General features: G+C 50.4%; 1 protein-coding gene across 1 annotated transcript in view; it reads right to left on the bottom strand.

Annotated features, from left to right (window-relative positions):
* LOC140387320 (probable phospholipid-transporting ATPase IM) overlaps positions 1–9607 on the bottom strand; it is a 277940-nt gene extending 268333 nt beyond the window's left edge. Inside the window, exon 1 of the mRNA XM_072470248.1 lies at positions 9369–9607. The gene's annotated coding sequence lies outside the window, so the exon portion shown is untranslated. The remainder of the gene's footprint in view (positions 1–9368) is intronic.
* Positions 9608–14537: the final 4930 nt, after the last annotated feature.

Genomic DNA, 14537 nt, shown 5'->3' with positions numbered 1-14537 from the left:
GTAGTAATAGCGAAAGACACGCATCATTTGTGAAAAATCCCACCCTTTATTATTCATAATCACAGCTTTGTATAAGTATCTGGGCATCTGAACAAGCATTGCCCATCTTTAGGATGGGGAGCGGAGGGTTAGCCGTGGGTAACATACAGTAGGAGATGAGTTACCGCACTGAAGATTTGAGATAATATCACAAAATCACAGACGCTTCCAACATTAACTTTCAAAGTGAAGTTGTATGAATAATTGAAGCAAAAATGAATTACGCAATAGAGGCAAGGTGTGGGACTATTTGGACAACGCTTTCAGATGGTTGCTATCTGTGCTGTTTCATCCTATGATTCTACAAGTGATCTTAAGTGAAAGCAGTTTATTTGAGTCATCACAACCCCAGGAGGCCTTGGAAAATTTATTTGGATCACTATTTATTTAAGCGCCTATTCATAAACTACATCATCTAAAACATTCCCGGGAACAACCATTAAAATAAATCCCAACATTAGTCCTACTGCACAAGCAATACAACTTGAAGACAAAGTTTAGTGCCGCCTATATTCCATTCTGCCAAACCATGAGGAAGAGATTAAAGCAAAGATTCACATGTTACACAGAACAATTTATTTTGAGTAGTGCAGGCCATCTGGGAGTTGAGATCACTTTACCAAAGTATGTAAATGTTGCCCGTGCTGTTTATATTGCCATCTGAACCTCTCTATAAATTCTATTTTGTGAAAGATTGTGCTCATAAACTTTTTCGTACACAGGAATCTCGACGCTGAAAGACCTCAACTACTTCAATGCTACAGTGCTGCAAAGCAAATATTATTGTTACCCTAATCCAGTTTATCTCCTCTTTTTATTTCATCTTTATATGTTTGTTCATCAAACATGTATTTAAATCCCCTTCAAACGCCACGTTCAATTGTCATTTGTATTCTATTAACTCAAGGTAAACAATTGTAGGCGACTTCCGGTGACAGCGGGCGGGAGGCGGCCGCACAATGGAGGGCTCCTGTTCGGGAACGGCATTTTCGGGGCTTCAAGCCTGGTCCCAGGGACCATGGAGGCGGTAAAAGCAGGGAGAAGGAACAGAGGCGGCATAGCGAAGGCACAGTGAAGAAAAATGTCGAGGGTGAGCAAAAAAACATCCGTAAGGAAGACAGCTGAAGGTCCGTCGGGGAGTGAAAAGGTCACCGCGGGGTCACCAAGGAAAATTGAGGCTGGAGCACCAGGGGAGGCCGCATTGCTTACAGCTGAAGAAATAACTAATGTGATGGCTGCGGAATTCGAAAGGCAGTTTACAAAATACATGGAGACAATGAGGAAGGGGATGAGAGAGGTTTTCAGTGTGCTGGTGGAGGAGGCGATTTCCCCGTTGACGAAGGCGGTGGCAAGCGCAGTGGCGGAGGTGCGAGAGCAAGGGGAGGCGCTAAAGGAAGTGGAGGAGACGTTATTGCAGCACGGTGAACAACTTGCCTCAATGGGGAAGGAGATGCGGAAGGTGATGGACATTAACAAGGAACTGCGAGGAAAAATGGAAGACCTGGAAAACAGATCCAGGCGACAGAATTTGAGGATTGTGGGGCTGCCCGAAGGAGTTGAAGGACCGGGGCCGACTGAGTATTTTGCCGCGATGCTGGTGAAGCTATTGGAGGAGGGGGAGGATCCCTCCCGATATGAACTGGATCAGGTTCATCGGTCGTGGAGGCCTGTACCAAAGGCGAGTGAGCCGCCAAGGGTCGTGACTCTGTGCTTCCATAGGTACAGTGTGAAGGAGAACGTCCTGAGCTGGGCCAAGCAGAAGCGGGTGGTGCAGTGGGCTGGAGCTGGTATACCAGGACTTTACGGTGGAGCTGGCGAGGAGGCTTTATTCCTTCAACCGGGTGAACAGGGCACTGTACATTAGCAAGGTGCAGTGCGGCATTGTATATCCAGCAAAGCTCAGGGACTTTAATTTTGGAATGGCGGAAGCAGCGGAGGAGTTTGCGAAGGCAGAAGGACTGTGGCAGAACTGACAAATTGAGAAATGGCCATGTGCCGATGTGACCTCATGACTGTATTTTCTTCTTTTTTGTTTCACTGCATGCGGGTGTCTGGGCTAAAGGAGCCAATGTTGTATATATTTGGACAAGGGAAGTGATGGGACTTTCACTCGAAATGAGGGCTCTTTGGGGTGTAGGTGGATATGCGGGGTTTGTGTGCTAAAAGGGGATTTCTGGGCTTTCCTAGGGCCGGGCAAGGAGGAAAGGGACCCGGGCGGGGGCCTCCACGCTGGCCGGTTTAAGCCGGCCAGTGAACGGGAGTGAGGTGGGGGGAGGGGCTGCGGCTATCGGAGCCTGGCAGAACAGGGTCCGAGTCGTCTAGCCGGGGTGGAAAGTTGGGGGGGGGGGGGGGGGGGGGAGGAACCGAGGTTGGGGAGGAGTTTTACAAGAGACAGTGGACGGGAGGAGCTGGAGACAGGGGGGGGGGGCGGGTACAACTCTTGGGTATCATGTACAGTACTCTTTCAGAGGTTGGATGGCGTTGAGTGGGGGGGGGGGGGTTGTTTCCACCGTGGGAGGGTTTGTTTTATTCATGCATATATTGACAGGTGGGCCGTTGTTTGGGGTGGTGGGAGGATGGGATCGTTGGTATTGTTAAGGGGATTGATTTTGTATTTGTTACCGTTTACTGTTTGTGGGTGGGGTGTAAATGTTGAAGGAAAATGTGAAAATGGAGAATGAAAACTTTTTTTTTGAAAAGGTAAACAATTGTAATATTCTCCTTTATAGAATCCCGACAGTGCAGAAGGAGGCCATTTGGTTCATCGAGTAAATACATGAATAGGACGGGAATAGAGGGATACAACCCCTGAAGTACAGCAGATTTTAGTTTAGGTGGGCAGCCTGTTCCTGTGCTGTGCTTTTCTTTGTTCTTTGAGTCAGCACTAGCCCTTGGAAAGAGCACGCTACTGATGCCAACACCTCCACCTGTAACCCAGTAAACCCACCTCACCTTTTTGACAGTAAGGGGCAATTTGGCATGGCCAATCCACCTAACCCACCATCTTTAGACTGTGGGAGGAAACCGGAGCGCCGGAGGAAACCCATACAGACATGGGGAGAACATGCAGACTCCACATGGGGAGAACGTGCAGACTCCACATGGGGAGTGTGGTGGTATGTATTAGGGGTATTAAGGTACCCTGGGATGCCGAGAGACTATTTGTGGATAGACACTGGATCCCGATTGAATCGGCCGCCTACTGGCTCCACCCAGTAAGGCGGAGTATAAGAGCCCGGGTTCTCACAGTAGCCGCATTCTGTAACTGTGCTGCTGGGGAACAAGTCTGCGTAATAAAGCCATCGTTCAACTCCTCATCTCACCTCGTGAGTGATTGATTGTGCTACAATTTATTACGCAGACTTTTAAGGATATAGAGCTCCGAATCATGCCGGAGTGTCTGCGAATCAGCCCCCACGCGGCAAACGCAGCGGCCACTTTTAAACACTGGTTAGCGTGTTTCCAGGGATACCTCCGAACGGCCCCCGGCATACCTACAGAGGAACAGAAAATCCAGGTCCCGCATGCCAGGGTGAGCCCTGATATCTACACGCTCATAGAGGATGCGGAAGATTTCCCGACGGCGATCGCAATGCTGATAGGAATCTACGTTCGGCCCGTCAACCAGGTCTACGCACGCCACCAGCTCGCGACGAGACGGCAGATCCCCGGGGAATCACTGGACGAATTTTACAATGCACTGTTGATACTGGGGAGAAACTGCAACTGTCCATCGGTTGCGGCTAATGAACACACAGAGTTGCTGGTCCGAGATGCGTTCGTGGCAGGTATGCTTTCATCCCAAATTCGCCAGCGATTGCTTGAAAGAGACACACTAGGCCTCAAAGAGTCACGGGCCCTCGCGGCCTCGTTTGATGTGGCGTCACAAAACGGCCGCGCCTATGCCTCCGACCGCACGGCAGCCCCTTGGGCACCGTAGACCTCCGCCACGACCGAACACCCGGGACCCCCCGCAGGCCTGCACTGCCAGGAGCGGCAGATCACCCGGGGGGGCCCCGCTGCTACTTTTGCTGCCCGGCCCGCTCAGCCATCTGTAAAGGGTGCGGGGAAAAGGGGCATTTCGTCGCTGTGTGCCAGGCCCAGGGGGTAGCCGCAATCTCCGGGGGAGAACCCCAAACTCAACCCCCCCAGCGATCCAGGAGCAGCCAATGGGCGCTGCCATCTTGGGTCCCGGACTCCACGCGGGAGGGATGGGTGCCACCATTTTGTGCCCCCCCGGCAAAGTGCGATCCATGGGCGGCGCCATCTTGCCGACCCCGGACTGTGTGCGACCCGTGGACGCCGCCATCTTGGCTGACGTCTAAGGACCCCGAGATGGATGGCCACACGGGGCCTGAAGAAAACGCCCCGGTGCAACAATTACGACTGGCTTCGGTGACCCTGGACCAGTCGCGGCCCCGAACGCTCCAAACAGCATCAACAACGATATTCGTAAACGGGTCCGAGACGCCCTGCCTGATCGACTCTGGGAGCAGGGAGAGTTTTACACATCCCAATACGGTAGAAGCTGTTCCCTTCCGATCCACCCAAGTAATCAAAAAAAAATTCTGCCGGCGGGGTCCCATTCAGTAGAGATAAAAGGGTTCTGCATCGCGAACCTCACGGTGCAGGGGAGGGAGTTCAAAAACTACTGGCTGTACGTCATTCCCCACCTCTGCGCTGCCACACTCCTGGGATTGGATTTTCAGTGCAATCTCCAGAGCTTAATGCTTAAATTCGGCGGCCCTATACCCCCACTCACTATATGCAGCCTCGCAACCCTCAAGGTCGATCCGCCTTCCCTGTTCGCGAACCTCACCCCGGATTGTAAACCAGTCGCCACTAGGAGCAGACGGTACAGCACCCAGGACCGATCTTTTATCCGGTCAGAAGACCAGCGGCTGCTGAGGGAAGGCATAATTCAGGCCAGCAATAGTCCCTGGAGAGCCCAGGTGGTAGTTGTAAAGACCGGGGAGAAGCAGAGGATGGTCGTAGACTATAGTCACACCATCAATATGTACACGCAGCTGGATGCGTACCCTCTCCCCCGCATATCCGACATGGTCAATCGGATTGCACAGTACAAGGTCTTTTCCACGGTGGACCTTAAGTCCGCCTACCACCAGCTCCCCATCTGCCTGAGCGACCGAAAATACACTGCTTTTGAAGCAGATGGGCGGCTCTATCATTTTTTAAGGGTTCCATTCGGCGACACTAACGGGGTCTCGGTCTTCCAATGGGAGATGGACCGAATGGTTGATCGGTACGATTTGCGGGCCACATTCCCATATCTCGACAACGTCACCATCTGCGGCCACGACCAGCAGGACCACGACGCCAAACTCCGCATATTCCTCCAGACCGCAAACGCCCTAAATCTCACATACAACAGGGAGAAATGCGAGTGTTTAGCACCGACTGTCTAGCCATCCTTGGTTACGTAGTGCGAAATGGAGTGATAGGCCCCGACCCCGAACGCATGGGCCCCCTCATGGAGTTCCCCTTCCCCCACTGCTCCAAGGCCCTGAAACGCTGCCTGGGCTTCTTCTCTTATTACGCCCAGTGGGTCCCTAACTACGTGGACAAGGCCCGTCCGCTAATCCAGTCCACGGTCCCCCCCTGTCGACAGAGGCCCGCCAGGCCTTCAGCCCAGCCGCATCAAAGCGGATATCGGAAAGGCCACGATGCACGCAATCGACGAGTCCCTCCCCTTCCACATGGAGAGCGACGCGTCTGACGTAGCTCTGGCGGCCACCCTCAACCAAGCAGGCAGACCCGTGGCCTTTTTTTCACGCACACTCCATGCTTCAGAAATCCGCCACTCCTCAGTGGAAAAGGAGACCCAGGCCATAGTGGAAGCTGTGCGGCATTGGAGGCATTACCTGGCCGGTAGGAGATTCACTCTCCTCACTGACCAACAGTCACTTGCCTTCATGTTCGATAATGCACAGCGGGGCAAGATCAAGAACGACAAGATCTTGCGGTGGAGGATCGAACTCTCCACCTATAACTACGAGATCTTGTATCATCCCGGAAAGCTGAATGAGCCTTCCGATGCCCTATCCCGCGACACGTGCGCCAACGCACAAGTGGACCGTCTCCGAACCCTCTACGAGGACCTCTGCCACCCGGGGGTCACTCGGTTCTATCACTTCGTAAAGACCCGCAACCTGCCCTACTCCATCAAGGAGGTCAGGACCGCCACCAGGGACTGCCAGATCTGCGCAGAGTGCAAGCCGCATTTCTACCGGCCAGATAAAGCGCACCTGATAAAGGCTTCCCGTCCTTTTGAGTGCCTCAGCCTGGACTTTAAAGGCCCCCTCCACTCCACCGATCGCAACACGTACTTCCTCAACGTGATTGACGAATACTCCCGGTTCTCATTCGCCATCCCCTGTCCCGACATGACCGCGGCCACGGTCATTAGAGCCCTCGGCACCATCTTTACACTGTTCGATTTCCCCGCCTACATACATAGCGATAGGGGGGTAGCCACCTGAGTTGGCCAACTCCCGATTTAAAATGGAGAACAGCAAAGGCTGAAGGGAAATTCAGCCAACACAGGCAGAAACCAGCAGGTGCAGGTTTGCTGTGTATTTAACTCTGCAAAAGCCCAGACAGCATCGATACCAGCGACCATCAGCATAATAATGTAGCAGCCATCTACATACTAATGAGCTATCCCCGGGAACAATAGCAATATTTGGGACACACAAAACTAAGCCAGACTCCCTGGCGCCAGCAGGAGCCAACACAAAAGAGGTTAACAAACACCTCAAGACCGCCCATCGATCAGGGAACCGCTCCAATATTGGAAAAATCGAACCAAGCGATTGGAACGAAGTCCAATCACCTGGAACCAGGTACAGGGTCCACCCCGAAAGGCGGGAAGCCCCTGGGGACTATAAAAGTTAAGCCTCAAGTTCAAATTGTTCTCCTTGACCGGGTCACTCAGCAACCCCTGAGAGTGAACGTTCCAAGCTGCCACATCCCTGAAGTAAGTCTCAAGTCGACGCTCGCTACGAGATAGGCGCTCCTAGCTACCAGTCCATACCGGCTTTGAATCCCGCAGTTTCAGAATCCGAACGAAAGGCCATTTGTTCCCCTGACCTGGTGGGCCAATCCGAAGTTAAGTATAGGCCTGTTAGTTGTAGAAGTAGCTTAGATATAGAATTTGTGCATGAGTAGCAATTACTGTGTATAATAAACGTGCTTTGATTTGAATCTTACTAATCGGTGTGTTGAGTTATTGATCATTACTTGGACTTGAACTTCGTGGCGGTATCATAAAGACTCGAGAGCAAAGGTTATAGAACAGAGCCAAGTGAACCAACCAAAAGTTAGCAACAGGGGTCATCCTTCATGAGCGACGAACTGCGTCAATTCCTGCTCAGCAAGGGCATCACCTCGAGCAGGACGACCAGTTACAACCCCCGGGGGAACGGTCAGGTAGAGAGGGAGAACGGAACAGGGCTAAAGAGCTGGCTTTGAAAGTAGACCAAGGCAAGCCAGCAGCGTAGGTTCAATTCCCGTACCAGCCTCCCCGAACAGGCGCTGGAATGTGGCGACTAGGGGCTTTTCACAGTAACTTCATTTGAAGCCTAATTGTGACAATAAGCGATTTTCATTTCATTTCATTTCACTTCCGACCTGGACCCATCCTGCTCTGAAAGCATGTGCGGCGCACAAATTGGACCCGTTGGTCGAGAGGGTTCATCTCCTCCACGCAAACCCTCAATACGCCTATGTACCCCGACACCCGACAGGACACGGTCTCCCTGCGGGACCCCACACCCCCCCAACACCAGTGACCCCCTCTAGAGCCACGCACACACCCCCAACACCAATCACCCCCTCCCTCCCGCCGGCGCATCCCACAGCCGCCCCCTTCCAGGGTGGATTGGTCCTTCCCCCAGCCCCGAATAGGGATATTGGAACAGGACGAGACATCGCGACGTTCCCAGAGATGACAAGGCCAGAACCGGCGCCTGCATCACCACCGGGGCTAAGACAATCGGCGAGGACGACCAGGGCACCCATTCGACTCATCAAATCTGTATAATGAAGCGAGATTTGCCTCTGTAAATATTTTTTTGGGTTGCCCAGTAAAAGCGGCATTGTAAGTAGTTAATGTCGGAGCATAGCCGCCGTGTTAGCGGCATCCAAGGTATCGACTCTGGAAACCCCTACCAACATACGACCCACTACCCCGCCAGGTTCCTTTTTAACAAGGGGTGAATGTAGTGGTATGTATTAGGGGTATTAAGGTACCCTGGGATGCCGAGAGGCTATTTGTGGATAGACACTGGATCCCGATTGGATCAGCCACCTACTGGCTCCACCCAGTAAGGCGGAGTGTAAGAGCCCGGGTTCTCCCAGCAGCTGCATTCTGTAACTGCTGGGGAACAAGTCTGCGTAATAAAGTCATCGTTCAACTCCTTCTCGTCTCGTCTTGTGAGTGATTGATTGTGCTACAGGGAGAACATGCAGGCTCCACACAGACAGTCGCCCAAGGCTGGGATTGAACTCGGGACCCTAGAGCTCTGAGGGAGACGTGCCGCCCGTGCTAATTGTAAATATAGCCCTTCACTATATATATGGTAGTGGTAGTGCATACTGTTTGATTGTGTCCTATTCTTCAGACCTTCAAATGAAGATGACCTGAGCTTCATTGAGTCTCTGAGAACGGCATCGCTCCTTGCATTACACTGGTGAAGCCACCTTCCATCTTTCCTGCAGCTCCAGTAAAGAGGTGGCCACAGCCTCCTCACTCTTCCACCCCATCCTGGGGGTGTCTTACCGTCCCTGGCGGCTACTGTCACATGCACACTGGGATTTGGAAAAAGTAGCGTTGTGTTGGAAGTTCCAAAATGTTTTTAAAAAGGAAATTTGTTCCTGTGCTCCGGGAGAGCTGACGAGTCACAGCACTGGCGGACAAGCGAAAACTATCACAGCCCGTTAACAGTGTGGTGGGTCGGGTAAGAGATAAGACGGTTCTGACATGTTTACATGTTTACCCAACAAGCTGCCGCTCAGAGACCCAAGCCTATGCCGCGTGAGGTCGGAACGAACTTCCCAGATTTTCCGCCCATGACTAAAGCAGTCATCAACCCCCACGCCCCCGTCTCTTTAAACCGAGGGAACCAGGCGCCGCTCCCGGCTGAGAGGAACTGGTCGCCGGCGCTCGTTGAGTGCAGAGGTTTGAGAAAGAGGAGGGAAGTTCAAGGGCTGGGCTGGCAAATTCCACTTCTGCTCAGCGGATTTCCTGCCTTCCCCGCCAAAAAGGGAAAACAGGGGGCGACCCCCACCACCACCTCACAATCACTCACCTCAGCTCACAATCACTCACCGGGAGAGAGATGTCTCCCAACCACAGAACACCAACCGGGCGCTGCAATGAAGCGGGAATCTTTGCTGGCCTCAGCCCGCTGAGTGTTAGTCACCGCCGAGAGGGAGAGAATATTTGGGGGGGGGGACTCTGGCTGCTTCAGGGTGGTGGAGGAGCTGGCTTTAGGGAAATTAAGGAGAATGAGAGATAGATGGAGACATTCCACACGGGCGATTTATAAAATAAATAGAAGGAATAACACGAGGAGGGGCTGGGAGCAGACACACACACAGGGGTTGAAAAGAAAGGGTTGCCCCTACCTCCCAGCGCACACCGACCATGGCCACAAGTTGCACTCCAGCGCTGGAAGCGTTCAGTACATTTGAGAAGACAGCCCAGCAGAGAGAGCACTGACGTGTTCTACCGCCGCGTTTACACGCATAGGAAGTGGGTTTGATCGCCAAAGATAGGAAAGACTTAAATGTAGCGGGGGTTGTGCCTGATGTACACTTCCCTCCATTCCTGCATCAACTGCAGTGTGGCCATTCTCTCTCCCCCCCTCCCTCACATTATAACGTGGGCGCCGTTTATTTTGCCACTGCCCCCACACTCCGACATTTCCCACTCCTGCATCTCCGATACTTCCACCATCCACGTTACAGAAACAAAGGCGTCCTGTTGAAACAATCCATGCCGGTGTTTGTGCTCCACTCCAACCTCCCGGGAGGTCTTATCCAAATCTACCATATGGCAACCATCTATTATTCTCCTCCCTCAAACGCATCTGTCCCGTCCCCTTCGACCACTCCCAGGTGACAGTGAGTTCCCCTTTCTTACCAGCCTTCGCTTTAAAAAAAAGTTTGGGGCAAAAGGAGGCCATTCGTCACATCGAGTCTGCAATGACACTCTGAAAGAGCCCCCCCCCCCCAAATCCCCGTAACCCCAAACCCCATCTTGGGGTCTGTTTAGCTCAGTTGGCTGGACAGCTAGTTTATGATGCAGAGCAAGGCCAACAGCACAAGGTTCAATTCCTGTACTGGCTGAGGTTATTCATGAAGGCTCAGCCTTGCCCCTTGCCTGAGGTGTGGTGATCCTCAGGTTAAAGAACCACCAGTCAGTTCTCCCCCTCACAAGGGAAAAGCAGACTGTGGTGACTTTACTTTTTTTTAAATTTTGCTTTGGTAGGAATTTATCATTATGAAAAAGACCATTGAGTTGATTCTCATCTCTGAAAATACTTCCATGGTTAAATATCTTGGGATGAGTTCCTGGGACTATGATGATGCTGTGTTGATGCCGAGGCAGGAATCATGAACTTCCATGACAGCAAAACTGGCGCCGCACCTGCAACGATTCAGCGACTGTTGTGGGGCTAGTACTGGTGCCAGGTGGAACACAATCGATTTCAATGAGAAACGGTGTCAAGTTCACCGGATTCGCGATTGACACTCAGGAGGCCGATACTCAGGAGGCCGACAGCCGAAATATACGCATTTCATTCACCTCACACAGCATCCCAGCCAACAAAATGACACTCGTTGTGCTGGAGCATGCCCATATGGCTGATGGGTCAGCTGGGGCCAGAGGGCACCTAGGAGGATGGCCTGGGGGAGGGGGGGTACCCATACGACCTGTGACCCTAAGTTCACAGTGGGCGGTATGCGCAGCTGCATGGCTGCCTTCCAGGCCGCGGCAATGGTGTTCATGCCCTATCCACCCGACACCATATCTCACCTCCTGGCCACCCCCGCTACTACCCCCATCCCTGGCAGAAGCCCCCCGGCCAGCGGCACAACGGTCAGCAAACTATGGCATGCTGGACACTTTCCATATCCCCTCTCCCTCAAAAGCCCCGGCACCTGTTTCACGATTTTTTAAAGCACCAGTGAACCGTGCCATCGGGAATTCGGTCCATTGGAAGTGGAGAATCGTGGTCGTCCCGGGGAATACCGGGTCGACCCTGCTAATGATATGCCAACGGCATTTACTGTACGTGTGTTCCGGAATGCATTGTTGCCGCTTTCGAGGCGACGGAGAATTGCAATTTGGTGTGAAATCGGCGCCTGCCGCGATTTTGGAGTCGGAACCGATCCTCCGCCCAATCACGTTTCCCGATTCCGGCGTCGGCCGACGAAGAATCCCGCCCCTTGTTTATTTACTCCTTGAACATTTGACACTATCTGGGGGGGAAAAACATTTGAATGAAAATAGGTTATCGCCTGTCACACACACAAACTGGTAGAGGATACTAAGAAAAAAATGGCTGGCTTGGCTAAAATAATTCTAAAAATAAGAATGTTTGCTTACATCTATAGTAAGGAAAATAAAGATTTTGGTCTGATACAATGTATGCTGTTTAGGATTACAGACGATGCAGTATTCCTTTAACATATTGCAACAGCCTTTTAGATTCCTCCTGCCAATTTACATTCATGACTAGGGTAGCAGGCAGACTCACCAGCCTGAAGCCACTATCTCTGTTACTCCACATCAATTTTCATTGAGATACAAAATACAAATCCAGAATGACTCATCATCCATTCATTTATTTATTCCCCATTGCTGTGCGTGAACTCAGTATCTCCCGTTAGCAGAAAGGCTAAGATCAACATGTGATCATGAATCAAAGACAGATGACTACAATGTTGAACAGTTACACCTACCTCATTTTGTATGGGCTTATTCAGCATCATAATGGGGCAGGACATCCAACTATGATTCATCTCACCACTTTCCCGTATTTGAAACAATCCTGAATCCTTCAGAATTATCAGTGAGATTAATGATTTGAGTAAAATCTCAACACAGCATAAACTTTATCAAATAATGTGTCGGATTTATCTGTTTCATTCTGCAGGTGGTATATTTGTTCTTTCTTTTGGATTTAGAATTGTCAGTGCTGTCTGCCTACAGATGGCCAAATGGCCCCTGTTGATGCTGTTGCCTAATTCCTCCTCCGTGAATTGTCCTTCTTACATTTCCTTCTTGCATGCTCTATGTAGCTGGATGGCCAACAGCTAAACCCCTTCAAAGCATGATGGGAAAAGTAGTCAATCTTCCAGGACACAAGGCCTGTGAATCAGCCTGTCTCCGTGATGCGAGCAAGTGTGATAAGATGTGCACTCAACAGTCAGATAGAGAAAGCAAGACCAGCAGATGCGAGCTGTTTTTGCCAACTAACAATGAGGAAAACGGATAACAGGTCATCCATGTATGTGGCGAAAGATCCTTCTTGATGCTGAAAGAAACTAGATAAAAAGGAAAAGCTTGAAGTCTACCCGACGATGACCTGCAGGATCCACCGTCATGAAGACCGCCCTACGTCTGGGACTCAGTGAAGATCATCTCGCCTTGCAATGGGTAGTATTAAGTCTAAGCCATGAGTCTTTTTATTTATTGTAACAAGTAATCAATGTTTTGACAGGTGATTTGAGTGAAGTAAAGAGCAGTTCAGTGCTCTAAACATGAATAAAGAGTGATTTGTACAAAATATCTTGTGTGCTTCTTTGTCTGCCATGTCAGTTGAGACCTTAGTTTGAGGGCAACACTGGGTTTACTCCTTCTTTGTGTTTTACTGGCTGTCTGGTCCAAGTATCACTCGCTTAACTATTCTGGTGTGTGCTACTTTAATTTGAATGGGTTTACCAACTGCATCACTGGTAAGAAATCTTACTTCTAATGTTCCTTCGCCTCCTCATATGTAATGTTTTTTCTTCCCCTTTACCCCTACAGGTCGCTGTTATGATAGCTGCCATATTTATTTATGCTCTCTTAAATAACCTCACTGAACTGGAGCCATTCTCCTCTATAAACTTCTAAAAAATATATATAAACGTATTCCGTGCAACTGTTGAGGATTGTTGATTATTTTACTACTGGATAAATTTTGGTATTTCTTGTATTGAAATGTTGCAATTAGGCTAGACTTGGTTCTCACGGAGTGACGCTCATAGCTTTGTGTTGAGAGGTGTGTATTCATGTAAAGTAAAAGATTTTGTGCAATCGTTCCTCTGGAATACCACTTCAATGTGAGAAAATGGAAGTCACCTGAGCTTTTTTGCAGACCATTCAAACTCATCTTGTCAGAATGAGTTATTAGATGGTAGACCTATTGATTAATCCCTGGACCTTTGATTCCTGCCTAGTTACTGATTGAAGAACAGTGCAACCAACATATCGATTCCAGACAGTTGAAAGTGCAGCCAAGAGACACACACAGTGTGAAAGTATATTCTCCTCAATAATACAATCCAAGTTCAGATACCATGCTCTAAGAGGGCGTTGGCAACCTTGGGCTTCCATTGCAGAAGTCCACATTTATGCTGGGCAAAATATTGCAATGGTGTGTTGTTGCTTTCTTGAGTCTGGCTGGCCAGGAAACTCTCCCATTCTTACCACCTGCCATCAGGCATACTGGAAGCATTTACAGGCTGGCTGTCAATCTGTTTGGCCACATTATGAATGCACCGTCCATGGCAATCAATTGGGACTTGAACCCAGAGCCTGAGCCCCAGGGGTAGGAACGCTAGCCACTGCGCCGCCAGACCTCCCTCAGAGGAAACACTGGTCTGAAAACCTTTACTTAGCCACTCACAGAAACAACAACTTTCAAGTAAATAGTACATTTAATCGAGAAAAATAACCCAAATTTCTCCAAGTTTTGAATGAGAAATGTAGATAAGGTTAGGCTGGTTTAGCTCACTGGGCTAAATCGCTGGCTTTTAAAGCAGACCAAGGCAGGCCAGCAGCACAGTTCAATTCCCGTACCAGCCTCCCCGAACAGACGCCGGAATGTGGCGACTAGGGGTGTTTCACAGTAACTTCATTGAAGCCTACTTGTGACAATAAGCGATTTTCATTTAATTTCATTTTCATAGGAATTTAGTGGTAAAAATCTAATTCCTTAGTGCTCTTTTCGTGAAGGCCGATTTAGTTCACTTGGCTAGACAGCTGGTTTGTGATGCAGAGTGAGGCCAGCAGCGTGGGTTCATTTCCTGTACTGGCTGAGGTTATTCATGAAGATCCTGCCTTCTCAACTCGCCTGAGGTGTGGTGATCCTCAGGTTAAATCACCACCAGTCAGCTCTTCCTGCGCACTAGCTCTCTCTTCCCCCCCAACCCCCCCCCCCCCCCCCACAAAAAAGGGGAAAGCAGGCCTATAGTCATCTGCA

This window comes from Scyliorhinus torazame, chromosome 12 (assembly GCF_047496885.1).
Source record: "Scyliorhinus torazame isolate Kashiwa2021f chromosome 12, sScyTor2.1, whole genome shotgun sequence".
Taxonomy (NCBI): domain Eukaryota; kingdom Metazoa; phylum Chordata; class Chondrichthyes; order Carcharhiniformes; family Scyliorhinidae; genus Scyliorhinus; species Scyliorhinus torazame.
Note: the sequence above shows the minus strand (reverse complement) of the source record. Positions and strands in the feature narration are given on the sequence as shown.